The sequence below is a fragment of the Podarcis muralis genome, chromosome 5 (assembly GCF_964188315.1).
Source record: "Podarcis muralis chromosome 5, rPodMur119.hap1.1, whole genome shotgun sequence".
NCBI classification, from domain to species: Eukaryota; Metazoa; Chordata; class Lepidosauria; order Squamata; family Lacertidae; genus Podarcis; species Podarcis muralis.
Window position 1 is genome coordinate 75,385,830 of NC_135659.1, and position 19,387 is coordinate 75,405,216.

A 19,387-nucleotide genomic window follows, 5' to 3' on the forward strand; every position below is an offset into this window, starting at 1 on the left:
TGGTGCCAGAGACCTGCAGTTTGTCTTTCTCTGCCTTCTGGAGAAATGTGTATACCTCATTTATTTGCCTTTTCAACTTCATTGGCTCTCTTGATTGGCTATTACTAGGCAATAGCCAAATGCTGTTGTTGGTTTTTTTTGTAAGAAGAAAAAAAATGAAAAGAACGGGCTGATCATAGCAATGGTAGCCAAGGTTTCCTCTGCATATTTTTACAATTTATTCCTCTTGTTTTACAGCCAGGTTTCTGCTAGCGCTTGGACTGGTTCAATACACTCTACTAAATGTTCATTGTATCTGCCGCCTTCTTATCCTATTTCAGTAGAAAGAAATCAATGGGAATTGATTTTGAAATGTCCAGCCTTATCAGGTATTGACTGAGAAGATAGTACCGCGTATGGATTTTAACAAAGCCTAGAATGCTGGAAATGACAACCTAGGACTAAAAGGATGGTTGGACTCTCGCTTGTTTTACAAGTTTATCCCTCTCATTGCCCCTGGCTCTTGGATAGTGCCAATTCCCTCTTGATGGCTCTCCACTAAAGCCGGATTCTAGTGGAATATTACATGGGCTGGAGGAAAAAGCAGTTGCACTTGGAAATACAAACGGTGCCAGCAAATGCTATTTCAGCAATTATCCATGTTTAGCAATTATGCTAATGTTGATTCTCAAAAGGCTGTTATTTGCTCAGCATGTTCTTCGTACATTATCTCTGTACCTGTCTAACCCTGTATTTTCACATGCACTATTACAGGTTGTTTGTCAAGTTAAGTGATGTTTTCAGTAGGGAGTGTTGTCAAGGCACTGTTGGTTTTGCAGGAATCCTAGTCCCACCCATCCGACTTTGCAAATCCTACACAGTTTCTGCCATGAACAGAAAATTGCAGAAGCCTTAAAAGGGAGAGGAACAAATCTCACCGTGTTCACAAAAGCTCTTTTTGTTCCCTGAAAGGAGTAGTGAGGGCTTTGGTTTAGAACAGGGGTCTGCAACCTGCGGCTCCGGAGCCGCATGTGGCTCTTTTACACCTTTGCCGCGGCTCCGGGGCGGATACTAGCGAGGGGAGGAGGCGCATTGTGCGCCCCGACACTCCCCACTGTGGCGGGCACTGTACTGGCTGTGACGTCGCATGGGGGCGGTGCGTGCGTTAGTCACGCACCGTCCTGACGTCACCTTCCCGCCCGCTATCAGATCGGACATTAAGGTAAGAAACAATATATGCAGTGTTATATTTGTTTTAAATGTCGCAATGGTTTTGCGGCTCCCAGTTTTTTTTCTCTTTGGAAACGGGTCCAAGTGGCTCTTTTTGTCTTAAAGGTTGCAGACCCCTGGTTTAGAATACAAAGGTGGCCAACTAGCTAGTGGGTTCTTTGATGCCATGTTTAACAGGAAGATGGCTATTCAGAGCCATTCAAATACTAATTTAAGATACTCTGGAAGTTTGTAAACCAAACAGTATCAAATATTTTAAAGAAGTAAGGACAGGTAAATAAAATAAATGTCAGAATATGGAGGAACAGGGGTAGCCAACATGTTTTTACTGCAACGCCCACCATTCCTTTTTTTCAAGTTTAGAATACTTTTATTTTTCTGAAAACAACATTTTTCTTCCTTTCAACTGCACGAAAGAGCAGTTACAAAATAGGAAAATTGTCTCTTTTCCATTATCATACATAATATTTACATCAAGAAAACTGCATTTTTAGTGGCGGCAGCTGCATTTATCTGATAGTGCCTCTTTGCAGACACAACCCTTGGCACATTTGTTGCATCCAGCTGGGCAACAGGAGCAGCAGCTTTTTTTTTTGCATGAAGTACATTTCCAATTGCATTTGCAGGAGCCGGCACAGGAACAAGAGCCACCAGTGGTGCAGGCGCAGTCCTGAAGATCCATCGCAGTTGCAGCAGCGACCACAGCTCGGAGGATCAATTGAGGCAAAAGGAGATGTGTCAACTCCCACCATTCCTAGTCATCGGCCATACTGGCTGGAACTCCAAAACATCTGGAGGTCACCATGTTGGCTTCCCCTAGACTAAACTCTCCATAGGCTAGAGTCACTTCACCTTGCAGATAGGCAAGAAATCGTTTTAGTAGTTCAAAAAAATATATGTCATTGCTGTGACCACCTTTCTCCTTCCTTCCTTGCTTCTGTGATTTGGCTCAGGGGAAGGGAAGTACTCATAGGGATGGAAGGTATCCAATTCTAAATGCTTTTAGCAGATCACATTGCATGTGTGTAGTGCACACTGGGAAGGGGGATCAGCTTGTTGGAGAGGAATGGGCAGATGGCAATTTGGAATTCTTCATGGAGGTTTGATTTGTTAATGCTAAATCAATTGGGAACAAGGCTTACGTTCTCCATGCTTCCACCACTGAGCAGCATCTTGTCTGCATCCTTGAAGATAGCTTTGTTTCAGATGATGTTCAGATAAATCAGGATCCTAAGGCTGCCACTTTGCTGTGAAAGAGAGCACAGTTTAGGAAATATGAAATCCTGCCCATAACCTCCACTACAGAGATCCTCTTTAGAATGTTTCTTTCGTGGATTGGGATGGGCGAATATGACAACTGTGGCTTCTCTCTGTGTCTCAGTTTTTTTTAAAAAATCTTCAGTGTGATTCACCACATTTATGTATCACTTTGTTTTTTTGTTTTTTTTAAAGGTCCTCGTGAAAGTTCATCAGCATTTCAGTATGCAAGTCTGCCTAATAGACACATTTTTGCAAAGTAATTCTTCTTAATAGATGTTATTTTCAACAATATCTGCATTTTTACACACTTCACCCTTGTATATACATTTTTGTGCACACTATTTGCAGTGCACTGAAAAATTCAGAGAAATCAAAGAATGGCTGTGTTTTGGATTGCATACTGTTTCACAAGTTGCAGATTAGGTAAGTCCCCATTTAAATGTGAACATGATTGGACTTCAACCCCAACCCTACCTACCATCTTGCTAGATCCCCATATCCAGCCCCCAGGGCAGTGTGGACTGTTTCCCCTATAGAACAGAGATTTCAAGAATAATGCTGAAGAGGCATGCCCCAATGGCATATTTGGAGTGAAAGAGACTGGATCCATGCACCCCCTCTTTTTTCCATTCCTCCCAACAGAATATTGTGACTGCATGCATATGCACTACTGAGCATCTAGGTCTATGGAACGGGTCCAAATCTTTCAGCTGTGACATGCTATTTACTATGCGCACTGTCTAGGCAATTCATCTTTAGCATAGGTAATTCATTCCCTCTGGCCGCTATACTTTGCCTTCAAAATTCAGTCAGTACTCAGCTCCACATTACATTCTTTCATCTTAAAATATTCAGCTTTACCTACAAGCACAGAGCATAATGCACAACATTAAATTTAGTTGGGCATTTCAGGCAATATCAGATGATGCCATTCCACTGGTGGAATGACCTTTGAACTGGCAGAGGAAATCGTTAACACAGGCAGAGGGGAGGCATTTCCCCCCAAGTTCCCATCCCCATGGAATCCCCCTGTGTACACCCCCCAACAAAGTGCAGGACCCACCAGACCAGTGTGTAATATTGCTTGTGAGGTGTAGGGAGCAACACCAGAAAAGGGAGTTGTCAGAAAAAGAAAACACACACACACACACCCCTTCTTCCATTTTAACAGATACCTCCACTGGATTAAAAGCTTTTGCATGTTCAGACCCAGAAACCTACCCCCTAAATAAATTCACACTTGACTCAAATTTGGTTTTTGGTTTTAGGCAGAATTTAGGCCACAGCTTTATTGATTACAGAAAGTGAATGGTTGCTTAGGCTGTGGTTCGACTAGCTCCCTGCCATGCAGGTACTGTAGTGCTGACCTGGTTCCAGCATAGGTCAGCCAAGGGTGAACACCTGGATAAGCAGAAAGCCGGGAACAGGCTATCTCCACCACCCAAATGTCCCCCTGGACTGAGGCACGGGCACAACCCCCTCTCAGGGGTTGACCAAACCATCGAGTCCCTGGATTCCTTTAACGGAATACCCTTCCCATAGGGATGGCGAGACCGTTCTCCCATCCCTATCACCTGAACCAGAGCCTATCCGCAACCTTACAAGTTGTGAAGATTTGCTATGCAGCAGGCGAAACCCAAATGGCAACAGCCAATCAGCCAAGTGTGAAAAATTCCTGCCGTGCCCCTGTCCCAATGACAGGTGACACATGAAGGCATAGCAAGGTCAATCGCAAAGCCCTAAAAGTAGGGAGAGGTGTGGGAGGGGTGTTCTGAATCCACACGCCGAAAGAGGAAGCTCTGGGTCATGTGCATGGGTATAAATAGGTCCCTTGAACCGTTTGGACTGTGTCCCATTGGCCAGATTGCACCCAGCTACGAGGACGCGGGTGGCGCTGTGGGTAAAACCTCAGCACCTAGGACTTGCCGATCGCATGGTCGGCGGTTCGAATCCCCGCGGCGGGGGGCGCTCCCGTCGTTCGGTCCCAGCGCCTGCCAACCTAGCAGTTCGAAAGCACCCCCGGGTGCAAGTAGATAAATAGGGACCGCTTACCAGCGGGAAGGTAAACGACGTTCTGTGTGCTGCGCTGGCTCGCCAGATGCAGCTTGTCACGCTGGCCACGTGACCTGGAAGTGTCTGCGGACAGCACTGGCTCCCGGCCTATAGAGTGAGATGAGCGCACAACCCTAGAGTCTGGCAAGACTGGCCCGTACGGGCAGGGGTACCTTTACCTTACGAGGGACCTACCAATCAGGTGTTGTGGCTGACCAATCGTACCCACCCACAACACAGGGTGTCGGTGTCTAGGTCTCACCACAATATGTGCCCTCTTTAAGGGAGGACCCGATTTCCCAGAGAAGAGCATTGGATATCAGCCTTTGCTTGGAAATACTGGTAAATAAGTAACTAAAACTTTCTCACAACTGCATACAATTATAAAGAATGCTAGCAATTTTCATTGTAACTTTTGCCATTAGCAGAAAGTAAATGTGCTTCCCTTCTGTTTATGGTGTACTATAAAACTTTAAAAAAAGAAAAGAAAATCAACGCATTAAACAACTTTTTCATATATATATAAAACCAACCTACAGTGACAATAAAGATGAAAGTAAACTAAGTTCTAAAAGCAGAAAGGCTGCATGTAGGGTGACACGAATATAGGATACAACTAGTGTGAGGGCTATCTATCTCAATAACTCATGCCAGAAGTGAGAGATTAAAGCCTATCCAGGAAAATCAAATATTTTGGCCATAGAATGCTGTGATATTGCTACGAGAACCTTCACAAAGAAGTATTCATCTTCAAACGCTAAAGCCAAGCAAAGTCCGATGTGGACTGATTTGGCAACTCTTGGCTTTGAGGGGAGTAACTGAGCTCTAATTGTGTCCTCCTTTAAATGGCTACATTAAATGGCTCCTATTGAAAGGTGGCTCTTTCCACCCATGTCACGTCCTTTAATGGACAAACTGTTCTTTATTGAAGTTGGCTTTTCCTTTTCTCATTGGAACGGCTGCATCAAAGCTCTTTTCTAATATGCTGTCCCATTTCCGAGCAGCTTAGTATTTGGCACTTATTTCTTGCTGTTGCCTTTTGCAAGTTCCTCATCAATTAAAGTTTTGGAGATATTTTTCTTTTAAATCAAGACAGAGCCATGATATTTAACTAAACAATGATGAAAGTGTCAGTAAAAGCACATTAAGGAATGGTGCTAAAGGCATTTTCAACTGTGACTATAAGGACTGCACTGAATGTTCTCCTATGGAAAGTATTCCTTTAGTCTTGGTCTCTTTCATTATTTCTCCTCTCTGTTATGGATTAGCATCATTCCTCCACTTCTCATTATTGCATCTTCTTCCTGATAGGCATCATGGCTCATCCCAGACAATTCTTTTAATGGATGCCTGGTTATATATTGTACCTTCTGTATGTTTATTTCTTGTTTTGTAATTTGCTGTAAGACTTTCACTAAACTAAGAAATTGGGAATCACAAGTGAACAGGGTAATGTCATGATTTGGGATGTCACAGAATTCCAACAGAAAAGAATAAGTGTGCAAAAAAAATTTCTGTTCATGTATTTGCTCATTGTCAGGAATGGATCGTGAAAATGGAGGTTGCATTTGTTGCCAGTAGATTCACCCCCATCCCCACCCTCACAGATATGCAATTAATAGCATTAATGAAGCTTGATTAGCTGTTTATTTTAACATGGTTACTAATCTTGCATTTGCATTCTGTAGACTATAATGGCAGAGAAAAGATAAATACAATTTACATATTCTTCAACTCCTCCTGTCATGATGAGGTGATGATGGTTGTTGATTGTACCCTTTGCTATATTCTAACTTCTTGTTGTGCGTGCTATGATGCTCCACACATTTACTTGGATATAAGCTCCACTGAAACCGACTTCTGAGTAAATATGTGCACCACACCTTTTGAGAACCACTGCCTTAACTGGATGTAAACCCCACTGAATTCTATGGCATTTATTTCTGAGTAGAGAAGGATTGCAAATTATACATTTGTACTCCCCCCAAAAAAAAACACCTGTGAGAAATTTGCTCAGTCCTTGCCCCCGTCATCTGTAGCTGTGTCAAACATCATTAGCCCCCTGAAGGCATGAGGCACAACTGAAATTAGTCAATATCTGCTCCTTCTTGTCTTCTGTGAATAGGATTGAGGCTGCAATCCTTAACTCCTTACCTGAAAGTAAGCCCAATTGAATTCAACGTGTCTCGCCTCTGAGTAGACATATTTACGCTTGCAGCCTGTGCTACTACCATTCTCCTCCAATTGTCCAAGTGTGCTGGGCATCTTGATGGGTCATTAGCTACTTCATTTACTTCAAAAATGCAATTCTAAAACACAGAAGAAGCAGGAAACACTTTAACATGAAATCAGGTGATGATAATAACAAAAAGCATGTACCGTTCTGAGCATAGGGAAACATGCGTTGAATAATGGTGTGTTTTGCAGAAACTGAACTGCAGCACAAAGGAATCAGCTCTTCATCAGGCAAATGCATGACAGAATGGACATTGCTAACTTCATCCCTAGTGCATAGAAAAATAACCACATAGGACCTCCCTACATGACTTCTGCGCATGCGTTTCGCCGGGTTCCAAACAGTTCAGATTCTATATGCAGACATTTGTATACACATAAGCTCTGAGATCAGAGATAAGCATCATCCCACTATTTTCTTCATTCTTAATGTGACAGAGGTAGCATATTAATAGAATTACAGTGTTTGACTTGCAAAGGTTTCATGTTGAGCTGCTGCTAGGGTCTCTGAGCTAGGTTTTCTTTTTTTGCAAGTGGCTTCCGGCTGATCCATATGGAATCAGATGATTTGTGGCCTGTTCTTGCATGAGGCCTAAGTATCCTATCATTAGGTTTGTAAAATAATGTTTGCTATGTTGTGTTTCAGCTCTGGGTGCTTTCCTTTGCCTTCCTGCTACCTGAATTAGCATCCCTGCTGCCATTCAGCAGGAAATGTGGGGCTTGTGTAAAGAGGGAAAGATGACTCCAGTGCTATATGTGTGAGGATTAGAGTTTGCTGTTAATAGCTTTGAGCTCAAAGCAGCTTGAGAATGGAGGGGGAGATCTGATTCAAAGAAGAAAAATGATAATTTGGGCCTGGAGGGAATTGGGGAGAGCCTTGGCCAAATTGGAAATTACCTTTTGGTGCTCTTACGCTGTAATCCCTGCAACTCCAATTATAGCAGAAAGATAAACTGTTTGACGGTGTCTTACAACACCCTGCCTTGTACACGACTTAATCCATCCAATAAGTCTTAATGAAATCATTATTCTTATGACGTCTAATTATAGTTTCTTGGGCCTCTAAGCACAGTGGAGTATAAAGGATGGTATTGAATTCACTTCTAAATGGGGAATAAAAGAGCAGACTGAAGCTCAGCTCCTACAATGCTTCTGAGGCGCTTTCTGCGTCGTTGCATTTAATTCAGCAGGAAGATTTGATGCGCAGCACATATCAGGGGTTGGCGATAGGGAGCTGGCTTGGGTTATGAGGCAAAGTCGATCGCTACATTGGGCTGGAGCTATTTCAGCTCTTACAGATGACAGGCTGTGCATGTTTTTTTCCTCCATGGCCTTCCTAATCAATTATCAATCATCCAAGACAGAGATGATTAGTAACTTCACACTGGCTGGGAGAGGCATCCAATAAAGCTTCATTTGGAAAAAGAAATAAAAAGAAAAAAGAAATAAAGAGTTTCATTTTCCATTGCACAGGTCTATGATTGCAAGAGAACTAGCCACATGCCATTCCTAACACTCCTGGGGAGTTGAAGCATATTTGGCTTATTCCCATTTGCTACTTTCAGTGGCCAACAAGTGGCTAGGACAAAGACAGATGAGAAAATGGGAGTGTGTGCCCTAAAAAATAAAAAAGGAACAAAAGATGCAAAGTATGAAGACTCAAGTAGAGTACCTGCTAACACCCACCCACCCATTGCTGCTCTTCACTGGTTGGCCATACCAGGAATATCAGTAGACACAGCCCCTATGCTCTCTCTCTCTCTCTCTCTCTCTCTCTCTCTCTCTCTCTCTCTCTCTCTCTCCTCTGATGTCAGGATGCTGTCAGCGGCTCCCAGCTGGTTGCCTAGGAAAGCATAAAGACAAGGAAAAGTTTCTTGCAGTCCTTTTTTATTTCAATCTTTATAGAGGGAGGCTATAGAACCCAGCCTCTTGGATAATGGTATTGTCCTGAGTGACTCTCCACCCCCCGTCTCTCCCACTTCCTCATTCCTAATTCTCAACGTCTCTTCTATGGGTGCTGCTACATGCCCTTTCTCTTTGAGCTCTTTGCTCTCCTACTTTTAAGGCTCGCCAGGCTCTGGGAGATAGAGGATCTGGTATCCTTTCTAATAACAATGTGTCAGCTGGGTGTTGTTCTGGCTCTCCCATGATTTCCCATGACTTCCCAGCTTTCCCCCTCCTCTGCCTCTGAGCTGCGACCTCCCTCAAACCCCTGTTGTAAATCTATACTGTCTTCCTCTTCCTCCTCCCTGGAAGTGTCAGGATGGGGAGGCAGTTTCCACCATTCCTCCTCTGCCCAGTCTCTGACACCTGGTGTTCACAAGGTCTAGCAGCCTTGTATGCATGCTTGAACATGAACGTGAGGCTGCACAAAAATGGCACAGTTTGGATTTTCACTGGTCTTGTAAAGAGTGTTCATTAAGACCATAAGAAGAGCCCACTGGATCAGGCCAGTGGCCCATTTAGCCCATAAGCCAAGCAAATGCCCATGGGAAGGCCACCACCAGAACTTCAGCTCAACAGCACTCTCCTCTCCTGCAATTTCCAACAACTGATATTCAGAGTGAAGCTGCCTTTGACAATGGATATTTGTTTATTTGTTTGTTTAATAGCTGAAACATGTATAATTCATACTTTCATAAAATATATTAGGGTATTATACAAAATATAATTAAATCAGAAAAACTATCTATAAACATGAAATTAAAAATATCAATTAAACATCAGTGGTTATTGGTTGGTTTAAACGACAATTTGTTTTGCTGATTCGTACAACTATGATGACTAATGTCACATCTCTAAGATATTTCATATTTATATTATATTAGAATCACAGAGATGGAAGGGGCCTTCAAAGGCTTCGAGTCCAACTCCCTGCCGCTGTTGGAAAATCTACTACTACAGCAACTATTTAGTGTAATAGATTTTTTAAAGCGTCCAAAATGCCACATGGAGTTGAAACAGGTGTCTTGATGAAGCAAATTGTCTGGACATGTTTCATTTTGACTTCTGGCTTCAGTTTGGCTCCCAAATAGCTATGGTCCTCCTGATCAATGACCAATAGGAGATGGGGAAAGAGTTTACAGACTTTCTTTTCAAGGAAAGATGAAGGGGAGTCTATTGATGAGCTTACTGGAGTGACTGATCAAGGAGAAGTGGGGCTGCTCACTGGACAGCCAGATATTGGTGCTTGCAGGATCCCAACATTCAGCCACCCTAAAAGATGTCTGTAAATCCAGAACCTGAGTTCAGTGTCTCACCTTACCTCTTGGAAAGGGATGCAATGAAGCCGGTGCTGCAAGCACTTGATACAGGGAAGGATTGCACCCTTGAAAACAGTTGATAAGGGACAAAGTTCAGGATCTATCAAGGATTCTTGAAGGAACATGCTTTTCTGGGAACTCAGGTCCCCCCCCCCTACACAAACCAGTGGAGACATGTACATATGTCTTTATTGGTTTGCACAAAAGAACATATGAAGAGCTTGCTGGATCATGTCAGTGGCCCATCTAGTCCAGCATCCAGGAAAAAAAGAAAAGAAAAGCTTGCAGCTTTGAAGACACCTGGAAGAGGTTATGCACAAACCAGCCAAGAACCCTGTTGCCCCAAGAGTCCTTGCCAGGAGGTGAGATTCAACACACACATACCATTTCTTCATAATATTTCATGGGGAGACACAAAGATTCAGGTTTTCTGTAAAGAGGCTCTGCTTCAGGCCAAGGTGAAGTAGGTCTCTGTAGTGGCGCATGAGCCAAATCTTGATTTTGGTGCATACGTCTTGTGTTGAACTTTAATGCAAGTCTGTAGAAAATGCATATGATACAAAGGACATGTTCAAGACATAAACCCATGATTGTAGTGAAAAGCTATCCCAGGCTTCAAAATCATTACAATCTCAAAGTCCGTACCAGCCTTTCTTGACACAGCTTTCAGCTCCTTCTTTCATGTAAGCATCAAATTCTCCACTTCCATGTGCAAAGAGTTCCTCTGCTGCATAGCCTTTTGTTTCTGACTTATCTGTCCTTACTCAGAAACTGACATTTAGACAGATGATTCCTCAAGGCCGTCTAAATCAGAGAATTAATGCCCATGGCTAGTCTTGAGTGATAGAGGGCCCAGTCTCTGAAAGCTGTCAGGAGTGTGTAGGGAAAACTTTCTTAGGGTATCAAAGGTTTTCTCTGATGCTTCTGCTGCTAGCCATGACCTTATCAGAAAAATTGCTAATGGTTTGATGATTGCATTTTATTTCAAAGGCATTCATTTATCTCCTTCTGCCTTCCAGCCAGTTGGCACCTAATATCTGTTCTGGGAGGCTCTGTCATTTACTGTTGACTAAATGCTGCAATCGTGGTTTCTGGTTTTCAGAAGACATGGAAGACCACCATCATGCTCCAAAACAAGACTGAGAAGTCCTTTCATCTTTGCAGAGAAGAAGGTATAGGCTGTTCATGTGTCCAAGGACAGTCCAGCATTTGAAGATGACCTTTATTTGAAGGGCTGCCCATTTTACAGAAAAAGAGCCCCGAGAAGGGAGAGGACAGGCCTTGCTGGCACCTGGGCAGCAGACTGAGCAGAAACACAAATCATCATAGTCTGTGCAGTGTATTTCTGTTTAAAGCCATTATTCCCAAATTTGCCTCTTCATGTATAAATTTGTGCATGCAAATATGTGTTCTCTTTTGTCCACTGCTTTAGTCACCCTATAAGAGGCCACTCTATGGAGGTAGCTATAGAATATGGACAGGGAACAAGTGGCACTCTAGATATTTTTGGACTGCAACTCCCATCACCCCCATCCAGCATGGTCAGTGACCAAGGATTCTGGGAGTTGTAGCCCAACAACACATCACAGTTTCCTCATTTGTATACTGCAATTCCTCCAAGCCAGCGGAGCCAACTTGGGCCCCAGGATATGATGAAATCACATGCAAACCCATCCCCCCGGCCTCGGAATCTGAATTCCAGTGCCACCAAAAGTTAGGTGCTGAGACCTTACAAGAGCTCAGAAAGCATCTCTGAGGTCTTGTGAGGCCTCAGAGATGCTTTCGAAGGTCTTGTGAGACCTCGGACCTGACCTCTGGTGGCACCGGAAGTTGGTTTCCGAGGTCTTGTGAGGCCTTGAACAGCATCTTTGAGGTCTTGTGAGGCCTTGAACAGAATCTCTGAGGTCTCATGAGGCCTCAGAGGTGAGTTCCGGTGCTTCCCGAGGCACCGGAAATTGCACTGGGGGCCCTGTAGTGTGGGTGCTGAGCACCCACAACAAGATTGTTGTTGGTGTTCGGGCACCCAGAGCCCCTTACATTTGGTGCCCCTGCTCCAAGCTATTTAACCTTACCTCAACCCTTTGTGGGACGCGGGTGGCGCTGTGGGTAAAACCTCAGTGCCTAGGACTTGCCGATCACATGGTTGGCAGTTCGAATCCCCGCGGTGGGGTGAGCTCCCGTCTTTCGGTCCCAGTCCTGCCCACCTAGCAGTTCGAAAGCACCCCTAAGTGCAAGTAGATAAATAGGTACCGCATTATAGTGGGAAGGTAAACGGCGTTTCCATGTGCTGCGCTGGTGCTGGCTCGCCAGAGCAGCTTCGTCATGCTGGCCACGTGACCCGGAAGTGTCTGCGGACAGCGCTGGCTCCCGGCCTCTTAAGTGAGATGAGCGCACAACCCTAGAGTCAGACATGACTGGCCTGTACGGGCAGGGGTACCTTTACCTTTACCTTTATAACCCTTTGTAGCAGGGTTAGGGTGAGAGACTTTGACTTGCCTCAGGCCCTCAAGTGAACCACATCAGTTAATAACATTTTTAAAAAGCAGCAAAACATATCTGTACATGGAGCTCTGGGAAGGAAAAGGGCTGCTTGATAGAATCCCCTGCAATTCACAGATCATAGTTAAAGAATCCCTGACAGATGGCCATCCTACCTCTGTTAAAATACTTCCAACGTAACTGAAACAGTCAAACAATTTTCTTACCTCAGGTCAGCCAGTCAGTCGCAAGCATCTTTATATGCATTATACAATGGGATTTTTTTGAGGACATGTACTTATAGTGAGCTCATACATGCTTTTGCTTTCTAGTCTATGCTGTCCCAGTCTGTGTATGAGCACTTCCACACACACCACCGCTTTCCCCAGGAAAACCCTCACTTTAGTGCTGATTCGGAATAAACAGCAACTCGGGTTTTTCGCGAATTGCTGTTTGCTCTGATTTGAACATAAAGAACAAGTTTTTGTGGGGAAAGCACAGAGGCAAAAAAATTAAGACGAAGTGCTCAGACATGGACTATGAAAGCGTAGAGTTGTGCCTAGAAACATGGCACAAAAGGATGTCTGGATGAGCCCTGTGTTCACATGTCCCAGACTATGGTCTTAAAGAACATAAGGCAAACACCTTGCTGAAGTTAAGGAGGTTTGGATCTGGTCAGTGTGCAGATGGGTGATTGGTTGAGAAGCCTCGTTGGTTTCCATATTAGAAGAAAGTAGAGTATAAATGCAAGGAAATAATGAGGAAAATAACAAAATGCAAGAAAGTGACGAAGCTTCAGGATTGTGTGTGAATCTGAAGCTTTTGTCTTTACAAAGTGATAGGAGACACATAGATTTTCACTTTCCCAGCATTCTGTAAAATTGTTATGATCTTTATCTGCCTCAGAATATTGCTGGGAGACGTGATTAATTAATTGCTTGTAAATCACTTTGAAGATGAAAAATGTTTCCAGTGCACAGTATTGCATGTTATGATTTAGCCCTAACATGTCACCAAGGCTCCCTTTCATGGCTGAATAATCTCTCTGTGTTAATTGAAATACTTGAGACCCACGGAATACAGATTGCACCACTTCCCATCACAACCTCTCTACTCCTGTCTTACAGATGGCTCTGTGTCATTATCTGTGTCTTACCAAACTGAAATTGTCAGAAAGACTGATGAAATCTACAGCCCTAATTGCATTTTGCAGGGAAGCAAGTTCTACTAAAATCAGTGTGATTACTTTCAAGAAAGAGTCAAATGGTAATGTTTCAGGGAAAGTGGGGATGAGCTTCCTAACTTTCCACGTACCAGATCCAGGGTATTCCATGTTTGGTACTGACAGCACAGTTCATTGAAGTGAAATAGTATTTTTGCATCCAAAAACGTGTATATTAGAAGAAATCCACAACAAAATGCTGACAAACTTTCATGAAGATTTTAAATAATAATAATCACAAACTGATGTGGAAATGTGGAGAACTGAACTTAAATTTGAGAAAAATAAGAAATGGAGAGAAAACAACATTGACAAATTCACCCATCCCTTCTCTCAGGTAAGTGGCAGAAACGAACTATGGGGAGCATGCTCAGTTTGTTCACACTGGGCATGAAGCCTTGGGGGCCCTGCCAGGAATGGCACAACTATGATTTAGAATGGAATGCAAGAGGCAGAGGCTCGCCAAATTTTGGCATTGCACAGGGTGCTGCTGAGGGTTGAGATGCCAAGGTCCATCACTTGATGGCAGCTTCACAGAGTGATCTTAAAGGGAAGAAGGAGACAGAGACAACATTGAATGAAACAACATTCCCTATGCCCTGCTAGGTTCATGCTCATGGGACAGAAGTGAGGGTGACACAGTTGCCTACCACTTTCATGCCTTTCTGTGCCTTTTCCTCTTGCTTTTAGGGGTGTCTCATGGGATTCTGAAGGCCCTGGATCCTTTGGATCCATGCCTTCTTCCTCAGATCTGCCCCTGGCATGCCATACCAATGCAGCAGTTCCAGCATTGGGGAGGAAAGTTGTCAGGAGCCTTACAGGGTCAGACCTCACTTTCTGATGGTGTAACTCTCCTGGGACGCTCTGGGAAACCTACCATAGCTTTCATGGAAATGCTGAAATTAGGACTGTGATTCATTCCATCATAGAAAGTCAGCATCAGTTGAGGGAGGGTCCCCTAGATTATTGTTCCAAGCCTGGCCTCTGGACAACACCATTTCTTAACTGGATTGTTCCCCAAATGTCTTATTTCTCCTTCTTTACTCATTCAATAAATGTTTACTGTCTACCTAAGACTAAGAGATACATTTAATCTTCCATGACACCTGTAGGTCTCCTATTACTCCTTTATTAGAGCAACTAGAATGGTTTTCCAGGCCATGGTTTTAGGGGTTCAATTTATATTTTTAGCACTGTTAGTTGAAGTGCTTCACACTTGGGCTCCTTTCTCAGATGTGATGTTTAATTCATGTTTATGTGCCTTCTCATCTCCATCCTTTCTTGCTAACTGATTTACTGTCAGCATCATCCTTTGTGTCTTCTCTGCACAGCAGAGTTATGTAAAGGAGCTTGGCTTCCCCGCCCTTCACTTAACACTAACCTAATTCAAGAGCTGTCCCAGTTTTTTAAAGTGTGGTGAGATGGCACCCTCAGCAACTTCTGAGAAGGGCAATCGCTGTAGTGGCACCATCTCTCCATGGATCCTGCTTGAAGGTGGCAGGACCTGGTAAGGCTGGCAGTGGCAGGAGGCTTGCTAAAAGCAACTGACAAGCTAGCTGGTGATTTCATCAGTGGGTGATGCCTAGAAAAAGGAAAATATAATTTAAAGGGTGGGTGGGTTATATAGGCAGCTGGTGGACTGGAAAGAAGCTATGTGATGGAGAGGTCATAGGTGACTTGAGATGCTTCCTGGCTATTGTTTGAAGCAAAAGCTACAGATTGGGATTAATGGCTGCATATCTGAAGCTTAAGGGACGCGGGTGGCGCTGTGGGTAAAAGCCTCAGCGCCTAGGGCTTGCCGATCGAAAGGTCGGTGGTTCGAATCCCCGCGGCGGGGTGCGCTCCCATTGCTCGGTCCCAGCGCCTGCCAACCTAGCAGTTCGAAAGCACCTCCGAGTGCAAGTAGATAAATAGGGACCGCTTACTAGCGGGAAGGTAAACGGCGTTTCCGTGTGCTGCGCTGGCTCGCCAGAGCAGCGATGTCACGCTGGCCACGTGACCCGGAAGTGTCTCTGGACAGCGCTGGCCCCCGGCCTCTTGAGTGAGATGGGCGCACAACCCTAGAGTCTGTCAAGACTGGCCCGTACGGGCAGGGGTTCCTTTACCTTTACCTTTACCTTAGCCCATGCCTTTGAGGGTCCTCATATCCTGGCAGTGGTAGCGTCGACATTCAGCTGGGTCTCTTCACACATAACACTGATTTTGGGCAAAAACACAATGGGACTCTCCTGTCATCTGGTGCCTCTCTTGGATGACACTGAAACATGTTTCACAGATGTTTCCTCTCTTTAGAGCTGTGTATTGGTTTTGGGGCAGCGGGTGGCTGCAAGGAGCAGGAAAGTGACTGTTTTGTCAGATGTTTATGTAAGCTTGTTGTACACACCAAGTTAGCAATCCTTGAAGCATCTGGCTCAGCTAATGTATCTTCATAAGAATGGTCAACAGGTTATACCACTGGCACATGAAATAGCAATATCAGTGAACAATTCTGTAATAATATTCCTAGCGTGATCCAAGAGAGAACCGTGATTACAGATGGTTGGTTTATACCCTTTACATGAGGATGCATATCACTAACTTATTTTAACTCATCTAATGTAAGTATAAATATTGTCATTATCCATAAAATTAATCTTTTGTTTGAGGCAGAAAGGACAGAGAAAGAGAGGAGGCAAAAAAGAAGAGATCCAATTAAAAGATAGGGCACGTTCTGTATCTGACTTCTTATGCAATCATCTATTACCAAACATCTGTCACTCACAGTTTAACTTGCTGTATCCTTTGATTCTATTTTAAAAGTGCTGAATGGATAAAAACCCCCTCTATCTAACAGTTTACTTATCAAAGTGAAAGGAACTGCACTGCACACATCATAGGGCTATGTCAAAGGTTCTCTATCTGAGCTGCTTCTTCTCCTCTATCTGATCTAGATGTGGCTGTGAATTCCCATGGCAGGTGTGTATGAGCAGTGATGGATCTGGATGCAGACAAAAGCTAACACTTGTGCTGGACAAGATGGAAACACTGATGGTCGGTGGTCTGACTTTGCTGGCATCACACTCCCCCCTAAAGACCTGATGTCCAGAGGACCCTTAGATATTAGACTGGGTGCCTAGGTACCTGATATGCAAGCTATATATAATTTCTATTTATTTAATAAATTTCTTAGGCACCATTCAACATGTTATATTTCCCCATGACAGCTTACAGCATTGAAAGCAATTTTAAACCATATTTTAAAATGTTATGGGTTAATGTGGGAACATGGATCCCAGAGATCTCTGGGTACCAGATTTTCCTCTCTAGAGTCTTGGGTGTTTGAAGAGGAAGGTGGTTTCCTGCCCTTACCTGAAATTAAACAAGTTGTGCTGGAGGCAGAATGCACCTCAGCATTCAGAAAGTGCATGTTTGCTGACTGGCCAACCTTTACAAAGCACCCATAAAATCCATCTTTTGCTATGCACCTAAGAAGGGAGGTCTGCTTTGACCTGGGTGAGTCTGTTGTGTTTCCACTATTGTCAGAGACCAGTACTGCTTTGATGAGGAAAGGTGGGAGCCTCCCCCACCCTGCTCCTGACCAGGATTCTGAAGCTGCCCAGGAGCAGTGGAGCAGTATAGATTTGGAACAGTGGTTTGCAGAGGGGCATAGTTCTGAAGACAAAAGTTGGGATGAACTGCAAAGTGAAGAAGAACTGGAAGAGAGAGAGCTAACAGACTCTCTCCCGCTGGAAAGTCCAAGGTCACGTACAGCAGATAAGGTGGCTACACAAAAAGCACAGTGGTTGCAAGATCAGGTTGCAAGATGCAGCAGAGACTAGGGGGGGAAGTGGGTGGAAACCTTAATTGGGAACACCTTCATTCCCAGAATGGGTGCTTCGTTCTTTTGCTGTGATCATTAAAGACTCTTTAAATGGGAAGTGATTCCTTTCGTTTTGTCCTGCTTATCTACGGGCAAAAGGGGGAGGGGGGAGGAAGCCAAGGCCCCAAAGCCTGACAATTATGGGAACCCAGGCTTGCATGTTCAAGCAAGCTGAGTTGCATCGCTGCCTTCTGCTAAATCCATGGATTGCTGCCTCTTTCACTGTAAATCACTGCTCCCACTTGTAAATTTAAAGTAAACAAAGGAGCATTGCATTCCTTCTAGGAGCGTTAAGCCTACAAATCACCTAAATGCCAATTTCCCCCTCCCTACCATAGCTAACCCAGAAGTTCCAATGGCCTAAGGATCCCGACAGAGAAGCCCAAAATATATGTTAATCCTTTTTTCCACCAGTCAGCGGGAAAGCAGAATAAACATGCATTTTCAGAAGCCATTTCTCAGACATTTAGGACAAATTCTTCCTGACTGGCACCATTTGAAAACTTTCGAACACCTGGTCACTGCCAGGAAGACAGGATTTGTAGTCTTTGTCTTTGTTTTAATTGTTAAGCCCAACTGGAGCATGAAAGATTATGCCTTTAATTTTACCCACTAGGAATCTTTTAGACACCAAAGAGTCCTCATTTCCCTCCCTCACTTCTCTCCTCCTTCTCCCCTTCTCTATTTCATTCTGTCGCTACAGAAGTACCCCCAACTAGGGGTTATTGGAGAATTCCAACAAAACTGAAATGGAAGCAGAAATTGCTCATGTTCACTTATTCATCCCTTGTCTGGAACAGAAATCAGTCCAGCAAACATGATTGGTATTTGCAATTGTTCCTTTCAGTCCACAAAATTTATGTACCTGATTACATTTGTCACCATTTGCATTGCATTTCCTTTACAGTGAAACGAATGGGGTAACTTAATGACAATGCAATTTCATAATTTTATGCAATTAATTACTTAAATTATGCAAGTTACATAACTTTTCCCATTGTGCATTGTGAGACAAATAATGTCATTTTGGGCAGAAAATGAAGTACAGCAGAATGTGACAAATGTGATACTTTCTTACATCAAGGTGGTCATACACATGAGGTCCATGTGGCCCTCAAGGTCTTTTTTTGGCAGCCCTTGGCAACACTTGACACCCTCCTCCCAAAGCCTAGGTAGTGCTTTCCCACCTTTTGGAAGGAGGTGAGAGGGCACTAGAACATTGACAGCCTTGCACATCCTTCCCAAAGCCTGGTGCCTCACTTAGACAGCTTTGGGAAGGCAGCATGAGGGCTGAGGAGGGTGTCAAATTTTGTGCTTGTGCCCCACCCCCTTCCCCTGCATGACAAGGCAGTGCGCAGCTCATGGGTTCCATGTCAAAATTCTCTTGTGGCCCACTTGGTATGAAAAGTCAGGCTGCCCTGCCTTAGGGTGCTTAATTCTGAGGTGTGTTCAGGTCTCAGTGTCAAAAGGTTCCCGGAAGGAGTGTTGGGATTGCATGTGAGAACTGAATACTTTGTGCAAATTGCACACTTCCTAACACCTTCCTTACTGATACCAGCAGCCCATTCCAGATATGGCAGCCAGACACTCACACATAGCTGCTATGAAAGCAACACTGCTCAGGATACTGCTTACAAAATGTTATTTCTCAGGAGCCTCTTCTGAAGGAATGATTGATTCCAATTTTGCTCATCCTCTCATCGCATTAGATGGTAAACATTAGCCTCTAAAATTTTTTTTTGCTACTGCGACAATGACATCCTCTTACTCACATGCCAGAGACCTGGTGGCTATAATTCTCCTACTCCA

At 43.9% G+C, this 19,387-nt stretch overlaps 1 pseudogene; it reads right to left on the bottom strand.

The window, feature by feature from the left end:
• Positions 1 to 1,699: 1,699 nt before the first annotated feature.
• LOC114598372 (metallothionein pseudogene) lies at positions 1,700 to 1,894 on the bottom strand (annotated as a pseudogene).
• Between the last annotated feature and the right edge of the window lie 17,493 nt (positions 1,895 to 19,387).